Genomic DNA, 14,258 nt, shown 5'->3' with positions numbered 1-14,258 from the left:
TCATTGGCCAAAAGGAACCTCCCATACATCGTAAACTATTGTTAAGGCCTTTGGTTATTTTCTACAACCTGATGGCAAGGGCCTATTGCTGAAGATAATACTTCTGTCATCAAACACAGAGAAGACAAACTGGTGCCTACCTGGAAGTTCCCCCTCTACTGAAAGGAACTCTGAATACTACTAGAAGAGAAAGCTATCATCAATATCACCTAGCTACAAGCTACAATAGTGACCTGCTCGCAGGCTATGCTATTGACATATGATTGGATGTATAGCCCACTTTATGAGATGAAACTGATACCCAATCCTTTTAAATAGATGGAGAACCTGAGACTAGATAGCTTATGGGCCTAAGGGAAAAACATAGTTCTATTATTCTGTTGAAGGACCATAGCAATAACATAACTCCTAATGACATATGCTATATTCATAGGTCAGTACCTCACTCAGATCTCATGTAGTAGATTGGAATTATTACAGAGACTTACAACATGACCATGTGCAGAGAGTGGGAGAATTTTTGGAACATCCAGTCTCAAATGGAATGTCCTCATCCAAGCCTTCCTCTCAAGGCTCAGGGATCTACGTGAAAAGGAGGCAGAAAGGCTGTACAACCCAGAGGTAATAGATGACTCCAAAGAAATAGTGTCTTCCAGATACAGAACTGATGCATATATGAATTCATAGAGCCGGTACAAGACCTGTACAGTTTCTAGCTAGCTAGAGTCCTATTATTGAGAGGGGACAATAAACACAGGTTCCCACTTATGACCAAGTAGCTATCTGCAATCAGACCCACTACTTAGTTTCCTGGATGGAACAGTGCTCTGCAGAGCTCCCTGGAAGAGGCAAAGACATTAAACCACCTAAAAGGATGCTCTCAAAACTATTAGGTTGCCTGCAGGTTGTACCGTATGCTCCAGGTTCTCCACTTTGGTTAACTGTCACCCATGCTGGGGTGGACTTGGTGATTCAGCTGTCCTTGAGTCACTTCTGCTCCTGTAAATAACCCTTATCCATATTCCTGTAAGTAACTGCAATCAAAGTTATTTTTCACTAAGTTGTACTTTTATGGTATCATACTTTGGTCTGGCCTTTTGTTCCCTATATGGGGTGAGTAGACTTTTGTTGGTCTGGCCTTTTGTTCCCTATATGGGGTGAGTAGACTTTTGTTCACATTCTCCATGAATAGTGTCACATGACAGTTTTCTCTAAGTTACTTTCTAGAGACAAAGAAGAACAACATTTGGAACTGGCTGTTGAGGTAATTACATAGAATCTATTTCCCTTCTTTTTTTTTTCTTTCATTGTTTCAGTTTCTATTTTTCTCAGAAATAGGAAGAGAATGCTGCACACTTCATTAAATTCTTGGTAATTGGCTCTTAAGTAGGTTTAAATGACCTACCGTTAATCTCCCTTGGGCACTTCTGCCACTGGCCACTTTGTCACCTTTAGCCTAAGATTGTTCTAAGTCAGGTTCTGATCACCTTCCATGGAGGGAACTGGGCCTCCAGTTAGGAGAAGATTTGCATTATTCATTTCCATTTCTCGGAGAAACATTTCCCCTGCACCTACTTCCCCTCAGGCATCAGCCAGTCCGTAGGAATTTTTCTTAATTATGCCTCCCCAGTCACAGCTCTGGTGCTCATCCTAGGACCACAGCCAGATAACCTGGTTTCTCAGGGCAAAGTCAGTGGGAATAGAATTTGGTACAGGCGACATAGTGCTGGATCCGTGCATCCAATCCTGGATGACTTGCCAATTAATGATGGGTAAATGGGAGGGAGGTGGAACTGATATTTTATGGGATTTCTTTTTCTTTTTCTTTCTTCCCCTATATTCTTGGATAATTGATTCTTAAAACCTTTAATAGCAGACTCCTATGGTTGTTCAGTTGTTTCTCCAGCTCTTCATTTCAGGAATCTTTTTTGTGTTCCTCTTTGTTTTTGTTTTTTTTTTTTAATTTATTATTATTTTTCTAATAACTTTTGTTCTAAGTACACTTTCTGCACTTTCTCTTAGAATGCCTCTTATATACATCCACTGGTATGACCTGCTGCCTACCAGTTTTCATTTGCATGTTTTACCTCCTTGGAGTGCCCTGTCCACTATCCTCTCAGGGTGTTCTGTAAAACTTTAATAATGCTGGGCCTCCACTTACAGGGAATAATTTATAGGTGTTCTCTCTCTCTCTCTCTCTCTCTCTCTCTCTCTCTCTCTCTCTCTGTGTGTGTGTGTGTGTGTTTTGTGAAGCTTCAATACTTATAACATTCATTCATTTCCAAATCTTCTAACTATGCCATTCCAATTATATGTCACAAATGCAGATCACTTCCTATGATCTCATTTCTCTCCTTGTAGAAATATCTTCTCAAAATGCTCAGAAAATAGGTGTGAATCCCTTTTTGCTTTTTAGGATGCTTTCCAGGAAGTTCAATGTTGTTAGTATGAGCTTGCCTGGCCTATCTCTAATTTTGTTTCTATTTGCCATGCGGATTGAAGATATAATTTATTGATTATTTTTGTCTTTTCATTATAGATTAGATCTTATTGTTCTAATCTTCACTGTTCTTGTAGTAAATTTGATTTAAAAAACTGTTTAACCAGTTTTCCATTCTTGGGCTAACAGCCAGTTTCCATCCTTGGTGTAACAGTCACCATTTGTTTCTGGCCGGCTTATCTGTGTTGTTCTCAATTTCAAAGCTGCACTGTAAGCCTGCCCTCAGCTTATCTACTTTCTAAATTTGTTGTCATTTGTCTGTTTGCTTGTTTCTCACCTTGCACTTACCCATTATGGTATATAGCTATGAAAGCCTCATAAGTAATGTCAGAAGTAGGACTCTTAATTTTGCGCTTTCTATCAACTTGTTTTGTCATCTGGATCTAGTAACAGTGAGTTTTTAATATGTTATTCACATTAAGGAAGGCTTATTGAAATGTTAGAAGTTTCTATTTCTTCTTTAGCCAATTTTTAAGCGTTTGATATTTGATTTGATATTTTTGAGTTAATTCATCATCTAAATTTTGGTTTACTGGTCTATAGAAAAACGAGTCCCTTTAAAAATTTCAAATAAAATTTAAAATTTGAAAATTTTTAAGTTATAATTTTTCTTAATTTTCACAAAGTGCTGATATGTGCCTTACACTTTTTCTTGATCTATCTCAACAATTTAATCTGTTATTATTATTTTTAGAGTACCAATACTCTTCCTTTAGTACCTTCTGTTATATCTTTGTTTTATATTATAGTAATACTAATTTGGGTTTTAATTATGCCATTGCCTTTATTTTGGCTATATTCTTATTCTTTTCTTTACAACCTAAATTCAGTTTTCCATTTTATTAGCTTAATCCATTCACATTAATTTGTATAATGATTGTATTTGGACTTATGATTTCTTGTTTCATATTTTGGAAATTGCTTTATTTGAGAGGAGATACTATTTTCTCTCTCTCTTTTTTTTGGTAATTTTTCCTTTCCTATTTCATATACAATTTACCAACCTCAAGATGAAATTATGGCCGCAGACCCTTTTTGGTCCCTGTCTGAATAGAATGGGTCTCTAGTTGCAGGTGGACAAGGAGTTGGCGAATGAATGACAGACAGAAGCTACACAAGGGATTGCGTAGAATCTGAATGTATTGTCACAAAGTGAACACCAGTCTTATATAATACAGAAAACAAAGGGGTAGGATGTCACGGCAGGCAAAGTACATTGAAGTTACCTGACACAAAACAAAGGAATGACTTCAAAAGGACTTACAGGAACCAGGTAATATTTACAGTAAAGATAAGGCAGTCCTACCTAGGGTCAGCTTAATGACAGGTAAGGTTTTCACACCCTCTTCACAATTTGTGCTACTCCTTTGAGACTTGTGAAAGCTAGCACCAGGGGGTTCTGCTTTAGTAGACCTTCTCATGAATGATGTAATAGCACAAACCTCCTATTTCCTAGGCCTTGGTAAATTCTTGCATATGAAGTTAACTTGGCTGTACTTTTAAGTATTGTGAATTTCCATTTGTCAGAAGAATTCACCAACTTGCTTCTAATATACAATGTAGCCTGCTATACCTGGCTGTAGTGAAGATTCCTCTCAGTGGGATTCCCTAACTCTTACATGGTAAACCCACCTATTAGCTAGGCCATTGTGTATTCCCTTGTTTGGGTAAGACTGGCTACTGTCCTAAGTAATCACTCTGCAGACTAGCCCTGAGCTATTCTAGTTCCGTTCTTTGTAATGTGTAATTAGTTTCATAGGCTCTACTAGAAGTAAATTTGAATGTTACTGAATAGATAACATTCTTACTGAATTCCTACTGAATTCCAAGCTCATTGGTTTCAAGCATTTTCTAGGATGTTCAACACTTTTGGAGGCTTACCAATGTCAGAATTCAATCTTTAAAGGCACTTATAATTAAATAATACTAAAAGAGAGCACGTGGATCCATACACCAGACTAATGCGGGGATAGGGTATGAGTATATGGGTTATGAAAATGCCTGGCTCCAAGAGGTTGAGTTTCCTTGAAACTCCCTGACTCTTGAGTGCTTCCAGGCCTCTTGGCCTGCCAAGCAGAGTTCAATGGAGTGTGTGTAGCAAACTATCTTATGTGTATAATTTAGTGATTTATACAGAAAACATATTCATTTAAAAAGTTATATTCCGTTCAAATTGAGAAATATACAATTGGAAAACAAGGGTAGAAATGAAAAAGGAGACATGATTCATAGATTTATATGTAATGAATGAATAAGAAGAAAATGCAGCAATAAATTGATAAGACTAAGCTGTAAAATGTTCTAGAGTAATGTAGTTATTAAGTAAGTTCAAATAATCTTAATACATTTATATTAAGATAATTGAATAATGATCAAACTTTACATGCCAAAATATAAAAAGCCCCAGAAAGGTTTTTGAGGGTTGGCATGATGTTTTATCTGACATAATATAAATTTATTGAATGAACTTCAAGGATCTCTGAAGAATGAAGTAATATATTACAATGAATGTCTGCTTCTGCTCCTTAAGATCAATGCTAATATACAAATTAACTTGCAAAGCTTTTGTAAGGCAAAGGATGCTGTCAATAGGACAAAACAGCAACCAACAGATTGGGAAAAGATCTTTACCAATCATACATCAGATAGAGGGCTAATATCCAATATATACAAAGAACTCAAGAAGCTACACTCCAGAGAACCAAATAACACTATTAAAAATGGGGTACAGAGCTAAACAATGAATTCTCAACTGAGGAATACCAAATGGCTGAGAAGTAGCTAAACAAATGTTCAACATTTTTATTCATCAGGAAACACAAATCAAAACAACCCTGAGATTCCATCCCACACCAGTCAGAATGGCTAAGATAAAAAAAAAAAAAAAAAAAAAAACCTCAGGTGTCAGCAGATGCTGGTGAGGATGTGGAGAAAGAGGAACACTCCTCCATTGCTGGCGGGATTGCAAGCTGGTACAACCACTCTGGAATCAGTTTGCTTGTTCCTCAGAAAATTGGACATAGTACTACCTGAGGACCCAGCTATACTACTCCTGGGTATATTCCCAGAAGATGCTCCAACTTGTAATAAGGACACATGCTCCACCATGTTAATAGCAGCCTTATTTATAATATCCAGAAGCTGGAAAGAACCCAGATGTTCTTCAACAAAGGAATCTGTACAGAGAATGTGGTTCATTTACACAATGGAGTACTACTCAGCTATTAAAAACAATGAATTCATGAAATTCTTAGGCAAATGGATGGAACTAAAAAATATCATCCTGAATGAGGTAAAACAATCACAAATGAACACACATGGCATGCACTCACTGATAAGTGGATATTAGCCCAGAAGCTTGGAATACCTAAGATACAATTTACAGACCATGTGAAGCTCAAGAAGAAGGAAACGTGTAGATGTTTTGGTCCTTCTTAGAAAGGGGAACAACGTACCCATAGGAGGAGTTTCTGAGACAAAATGAGGAGTAGAGACTGAAGAAAAGGTCATCTAGATACTGCCCCACTTGGGGATCCATCCCGTGTACAGTCAACAAACCCGGACACTATTGTGGATGCCAACAAGTGCTTGCTGACAGGAACCTGATATAGCTGTCTTCTGAGAGTCTCTGCCAGTTCCTGACAAATACAGAGGTTGATGCTCTCAGCCAACCATTGACCTGAGCACAGGGTCCTCAATGGAGAAGTTAGAGAAAGGACCTAAGGAGCTGAGGGGTTTTGCAGCCCTATAGGAGGAACCAACCAGTACCCCTAGAGCTCTCAGAGACGAAACCACCAACCAAAGAGTACACATTGAGGGTGCCATGGCTCCAGCTGCATGTGTAGCAGAGGATAGCCTGTCAAACATTAATGGGAGGAGAAGCCCTTGGTCCTATGAAGGCTTGATGCCCCAGTTTAGGGGAATGCTAGGACAGGGAAGCAGGAGTGGGTGGGTTGCAGAATAGGGGAAGTGGGGATGGGATAGGGAGTTTTTGGAGGGGAAACAAAGAAAATGAATAACATTTCTAATGTAAATAATGAAAATATCTAATAAAAATTAGGATCAGAGAATGTTTCCCAATATTTTATTGTGCTAAGAAAAACTTTAGCACAAAAAAGATAAGCACAGTTTTTAATAAGAAAAGTTGTAGACGAATTTGGCTTATGAACATACATGATAATGTATTTGAAAAGTAGATATAAGCTAAGACAGCCTGGTCTACAGAGTGAGTTCTAGGACACCTAGGACTCCATTGAGAAACCCTGTCTCAAAAACCAAACCAAACCAAACCAAACCAAACCAAACCAAACCAAACCAAACCAATCCAAACCACCAGCCAACCAAACCAACCAAAACAAAGCTAAGAAACATCAATATGTAACATAAAACAGTATGTCCTGATATGATTTAACTCAGGGTTATCAGTCTCAGAATGAAGAATGAAGCACAAACACACAACTGATAGGTGCACAGATCCCAAACAACAATAGAACACTATGAAAGTCATAGTGCTTTAGAAGTTAGTTTTACTTGATAGAAGGGATTCCCAATAATCTATAGGAAATCTGTAAGTTCAATGTAACCATTTCCTTTTAAACATCAAGAACCAGAATGTTCTTTCTGACAACATTCCTTCTCTTTTATCCTTTATTGAAAAGATTTCCCACTATTGCTTGCTTTCTGGATTTTTCTGCCTTCCTTTAAAATAAAATCAAATATATATATATATACACATATATATACATATATGTGTATAAAATTTGATTTGTGATATATACACACACATATATACATATATATATACACACAAATAAAACATATATATAATAAAACATATATATACAAAATAAAACCAAATATATATTTATTTTGTATATACACATATATACATTATAATATATGTACATCTATATCTATATCTACATGCATATATTTGTGTTTTTTTTCTTTTTGAGTGAAGTCAGAAAACTTTGTTCTCTAGAAAGACTAATGTCAATACTATTTCTGGATTCTTCAGAGTTCACCATGTATGGTCTGACTCTACATCAGTCTATCCCTGCATTGTACTTGCTTTTTCTTTTTTCCCCTGTGTACTATCTAGATGGTTCTGGTCTGTTCCTGAGCCAGTGAAGAAATGTGATTTCAACATGGTTTTGCTTTTTTATGAATGAATTGAGTGTTTTCTTTGTTGGTCTGCATATGCAAAGAACTCTGTCTTTCATGCCAATATGTTTTCTAGTATATTTCTCCATTTTTACTATTGAGGATCAATTCTCCCTGGACACTGAGAGCACCCCATTTGCCTCTTACAGTGTGATCATGTTCTTGAGCCACTGTTTTCACCCCTCTTCCAGCTGTCTGCTTACCACTTCTACCTTTACATAATTTAAAAATGTCAGGTTTCTTTTTTCCTTCTGTTAATTTTTTTCTTATTTTTTTCTTCTTGTACTTGTCCTGCTTTCCCTAGTGGATTCCTTGCTAATTAGTTTTCATTTCCAAAGTGATAATTTGTTTGTTTTAATTTGTATTTTTTTTTCAATTTAAAAAGCCTTGCCATTTGCATTTATGTCTCACAGTGTTGTAGTGGTCCTGCCAACCTCACAAGTCACTTGCAATATTTTTCTTGCGTTCACATAATATTTTTCTTTATAGATGCGTTTGCTTCATTTTTTTTAACACTCACTTCTGTGTCTGTCCATACCTTCTTATTCAAATAAACATTTAATTTTAGAATTGTTTTTTTATTTATTTTAAAGCTGCAAAGGTAGTACAGGATTTTTTGTACATCTTGTACCCAGTTTCTATCATTATTCTACATGGCATGGCTAATGAACAAGTGACATGTTGTTATCAAATAAGCACCATTTTAATTAGATGTATCTCAGTTTTCTGAGCCTACTTTTCTTTCCTAGGATCCAACCAGGGTACCATATTATATCAAGTCAGCACGTTTGTGTAGTCTCTTCTGGACTCAACAGTTTCTCATTGGGATAGTCAATTTTCTGTACCTCTGTATGTAGTTATTTAAGTAAAGTAAATCACACTGGTACTGTGAAAAGTTTTATTGATGTGATTAATATATACAACCAGTATCTCTCAAGTAAAGTAGGTTATATTTGGTATAACAAAATGTTCTTCAAGCACAGAATAGACTAAAAATAGTGGCATGAATGACTATTGTGTAATTCCTTGTATGGAAGAACAACAAACACTAAAATAAATCATGCTTGTTTTAATATCTATCTATCTATCTATCTATCTATCTATCTATCTATCTATCTATCTATCTACTGTGTGTGTGCATGTTTTCATGTGCATGCGTGCACCACAGGTATGCAGGAACCCACAGAGGTAAGAGGAGGATGTTGGGTACCCTTGGGACTGGAGTTGTAGGTGATTGTGTACTACTATTGTGGTGTTGAGAACTGAATCTTGGTCCTTTGCAAGTGCTCTTATCCATTAAGCCATTTATCTAACTCCCTTGCTATCCTTTAAATCAATTTTTACTTATACTATGCTAGGAATCAAACCCAGAATGTTGTATGCATCAGACAAGTGCTATACCATCGAAGGACTTCTCCAGCCCTCCTTTACCCATAGATGAGTATGGTCAGTTAGTGGTTGTCCTGGGCTGAAATAGGTTAGGGTAGTAACAGGCAAGAAGAGGAAAGGTAGTGTCTGGAATGCGTTTAAATATTTTGTTTCTTGTTTTCTATGATATTTATGTGAATTTATTTAGTTTTTTAAAATTACAAGGTGATACTAATAAGGTGCACACTTTACTATTCATTGTAGAAATTTCCTAAGAACATTTTGTATCACTGTATTATAACATCTGTAGCTCAAATCAGGAAGGCTTTCACACTTGATCTTAGCCAAATGGCCGAGAAGTGATTCAGGAAGGCTTTCAATGCATCTTCTCTGCAAAACACTAGAAGCTGGGGCTAACGTGATGTCCTTCCAGGTTTCCATGACAAAGGGTGTGAATAAATTAGTGATTTAGGCACTTGATTGTATATCAGTGAACGTTAGAGAATTTAAAAATACCATGGATTTACACTCATAGGCAGAATACATAATCTGTACTTTAAGAAATTTCATAGGCAGACAGGTTTCTGAGCTACTCAAAAATCCCAGAGATATTCATTAGGCAAAATGTTAATTTATAATCACATGAGTGAAAGTCAGTTTTTATAAAAACTCGACCTTGGTTATTTATGCCTTTACTGATTGGACTGAGTAGAAGCCATACTAAGTAGATGAAACAGCTTGTTTTGATAGTATGATCTAATGACTCAGAACCTTTTTTTAGAAAATTGTTCAAATTGCAATCAAATTAAATTGCAAAATCTCTTTAAACCATGGCTCCTACACATGTAATTGGAAGATCATACTTGTCACATATGGCTGGTTTAAGATTTAAATGTATGATATTGTAAAGTACTTACTATAGTATGCTGTCAGATGCTCAGTCAATTTGATGAATGGATTTTAAGGCTCTCTGTAAGAGGAAAAGTGCTATATTTTTTAGTAAATTTTGGATTCTGCTCTTTTAGAATAGTGCTGCAATTGTAATATCAAGTTGGTACAACTCCCCACTCGCATCAGACACATGTTTAGGGCTGTGTACTTCAGCTATGATAATGACTTTGTGCTCATCAGCTGTAATGTCTTCACGTATAGAGTTTCTGTTACCACCACTCTTTTGTGAAACTACTGGTCAGTGTTTAGAAAGAATCTACAGTCTGTGATCACCACCAAACTAGCTTTCCAAGTGCTAAATTAAATCTCTTCAGTTTTTCTTAGCTTTTCAGTCTAGCCAATGAGCCAACTAACCACAGGTAATTGAACAAAAAGTAGGTAATTGACATGAAATGCTCTACTACCTCAGAAGACCAATTTGGTCACATCTCTTTAATTTTTCAATTAATCAGTTTGGGAACCAACATCCTTATCCATCAGGAAGTCTAGAGCATCTCTCTTGTGGTTTCTCTTACCTCCATTATGTCTGAGAACACTAACAGCTCACAAAGTCCCATACAAGTTTCTATTTTCACGCAAATGAGAGAGAATTACGGGTTTGACTACCCTGTTTTCATATCTACCACCATATGATGTTATTTTTGAGTTTTGCTTTTTGTTTTTTTGTCCACTTGACATACGTTAGGGTTATCTGAGAAAAAGGAAACACAATTGAGAAAATATCTCCATAAGATTAGTTGTAGGCAAGCCCATGCAATAATTTTGTAATTAATGATTAATGTGAATGAATTCAGCCCAGGGGGAGTGGTGCCACCCTGGCCATGTTGTCCTAAGTTGTATAAGAAAGCAGGCTGAGCAAGCCATGAGAAGCAAACCAGTGATTAGCATTCCTCTATGGCTTCTGCTTCAGTTCCTGACTGCAGGTTTCTGCCTTGTGTTCCTGTCATGATATTTCTAGACAGTGATCCACAAACTTTATGCTGAAATAAACCCCTTCCTTTCCAAGTTGCTTTTGGGTTACAGTGTTTTATCATAGTAACTCTTAGTTAGAAACTGTTTAGTTCTATTATGTCATAGAAGTAGAATTGAATCACTTGTGTCATGAGGCCAAAATGATACAGAGAACATTATGATTTTCTAGAAATTGTGTATACATATGCATTAGTGTGTGTTTGTGTGTGTAGGCAAAAGTGAACATCAGGATACCTTTCTCAATGGCTTATTGTGTCTTTCATTTAACTGGGAGTCTGCTCTTTCAGCTAGATTGACCAATAAGCTCCCAGGTTCCACCTAGCTATCTATAGGTGTGCCTGTCCTACCAACTTTTATATGAACGTTAGGAATTCAAATATGAGTCTTCACAGTTGCCCAGCACCTTACCCACTGAGCCATTTTTCCAGTCCCACTGTGATTTTTTTTTTTGTACAGTGAATCAATCAGTTAATGTTAGAGTTGGTTTATCTAACTTTTAGTGTCCAAATATTTTGGCCGCCTTATAAGCTTCTTCCCATAGTTCCAGGTAGTTTCAAGAGTACTGAGCCAAAATCTATCATGTAAAACATGGTTTCATTTTATAGATCCAAACCACTGTCTCCTTTTCCTGTGTATGGATCAGCTCTAACTTCAGAACGTGTAATATACCATTCCTTGGGCTATGGTGCTAAGTGTTCAACTTTCTAAAAGAGCCAAACTCCCATGCCTTAGGAAGCCATCTTTGTACTTCCTGCATTTATCTGGCCACAGCCATAGAACCCAAGGAGAAGTGTCACCCTGCTTCACCACACTTAGTGTGCCAAGTCTTGCCTCCTCTGTGTCCATCTGGCCTGTTCAACTATAGCTGTAAAGATGATAGACAAGGGAATTCTGGAAACCTCTTCCCTCCAGGTAAATCACAGAATTCTCAAAGATGGTTCTATGTGTGATGCAATAGATAGAATTCTGCATTATCAGTCTATAAATGCCTTGGATTTTAGGTTAATTATACCAGCCATTGGACAAAATCAATACCATAGTTAGGCTGATGATCATGTGGTTTAGATCAGAGTTTATTAAATGATTCCACTCATTGTTCTCTTTGTGTCTAAAGAATTTTTACATGACTGCATAGTGGATGAAATAGTGACACAAATAAAGATCCCTGAAAGTAAATAATCAATAAATTTATTTAAAAATTCTTTGTTTTATATACACAGATATATAAGCCTATTATTTGTTAAAGGCAGAAACAAAATTTCATATTAATGAGGTGGGTGTACTTCTTATATTTACATAAAAAATCTTGGCTGGATATTTGATACTGCAGAATGTGGAGAATCTTCAATGTTTTCAGAGTTGATAAATATTTCGATTTTTATAATATGTAGTAAAAATGACCACAATATGTTTTAGAAATATTGTTACATCTATCTTAATTCCAAGCTAATGTTTATTTCATGACTTTGAAAAACAATAGAACTCAAGTTAGGGATTCAGGTAGCAGTTTTTATGAGCAAGCATTCAAATCCAATCCAACCTAACTCAATGTGATGAATACTTATATGCTATGGAATAACAAAAATCTCTGTTTTCCATTTTTAGCCACGGAGAAACACACATTAAAACGCCTCTGAATATTATCTCACCTTAGTTATAATATTATCACCAAAAAGGAACAAATGGTAGCAAATTCTATCAAGGATAAGGGGAACTAGGAACTCTGTGGTGGTTTGCATGTGCTTGGCCCATAAGGAGTGGTGTTGTTTGGAGGTGTAGCTTTGTTTCAGGAAGTGCATCACCATAGCTTTGGAGGTCTCCTTCTATGTTCAGGCTCCACCCATTGCAGCACAGAGCTTCCTCCTTGCTGCCTGAGGATTCCAGTCTTTCTTCTGGCTGCAGATGGATCAAGATGCAGAATTTTCAGCTCCTTATATAGCATCATGTTTGCCTGGACACTGCCATGCATCCTGCCATAATGTTAATGGACTAAATCTCTGAAAAGATAAGCCAGTCCCCATTAAATGTTTTCATTTATGAGAGTTACTACAGTCATGCTGTCTGTTCCCAGCAGTAACTAAGAAAAATTCTTATTTCCTTCTAGTGAAGTGTAAATTTGCGAAGCCTACGTAAAATCAGTATGGAGGTTACTCATAAAACTGAGTGGTGCTCATAAGCACATCCCCAAAGAACTAAATACCACAGAGGTACTCTTGTTCCTATATTTATAGCTGCACTATTCACAATAGCCAAACAAAAGAACTAACCTAGATGATTTTTAAATAGGTAATGGGTGAAGAAAAATGTGCTACATACCTTGGGAGATGGTTCAGTGGCTACGTATTTTCTATGCAGGCTTGTGAAGCAGAGTGTAGTCCTTTGGGACCTGTGTAGTAAATGTTTACCTGCTGTGGTGACCCCTTGTGGGAACAGGGAATCCCCAGAGCCAGCTGGCTAGGGAGACTAGCATGTAAGTGAGCTTTGAGTTTGATCGAAAGATCCTAACTCATCAAGTAGTGTGAAAGAGTGATTGGGGATGATTGTCAACATTAATATCTGGGGCCTCCACATATGCATACATCCATATATATGTACATATTCAAACATGTAAACATGAATGCACACATAAATGTATTCCATACACATGGAGAAATGGGAAAAGAAAAAAGAGAATATGGTCCATTTACACAAAGGAGTTTTATGCAGCCAGAAAAAAAGACCTCATGTCCTCTGCAGGTAAAATGATGAACTAAAAATCAAACACATGCACACACACACACACACACACACACACACACACACACACACACACACAAACACAAACACACACACAGACACTCACATATGTTAATAATGAAATATATACATACATATATATGTATATATATTATATTATGTGTGTGTGTGTGTGTGTGTGTGTGTGTGTGTGTGTGATAGAGAGAGAGAGAACTAGAAAAATTATGAGAGGGTAGAAAGATTTAAGGAAAATGTGAAATATGATAATAAAATACACATGATAGGAAAGAAGAAGGGAAGAGTAATTTACAGGAAGAAAAGGAACTAACCAGAATAGAGACAAGATATAAGAAAGGGTACTATAAGAACAAATTCAATGACACATATACGAAGATACCATGATAAAATGATTACATCATATATTAACCTAAAATAAATAAAATAGAGATGACAAATAAAACTTAAACTGTAGAGTGCTGTTTTACACACAGTTACAAGAAAGTTTTGGGGTCAATATTAGAAATATTCTTTGATTTCTATAATTAATCTATTATGTCTCTATAAGAGC

This window comes from Mus musculus, chromosome 13 (genome assembly GCF_000001635.26).
Source record: "Mus musculus strain C57BL/6J chromosome 13, GRCm38.p6 C57BL/6J".
NCBI classification, from domain to species: domain Eukaryota; kingdom Metazoa; phylum Chordata; class Mammalia; order Rodentia; family Muridae; genus Mus; species Mus musculus.
Note: the sequence above shows the minus strand (reverse complement) of the source record.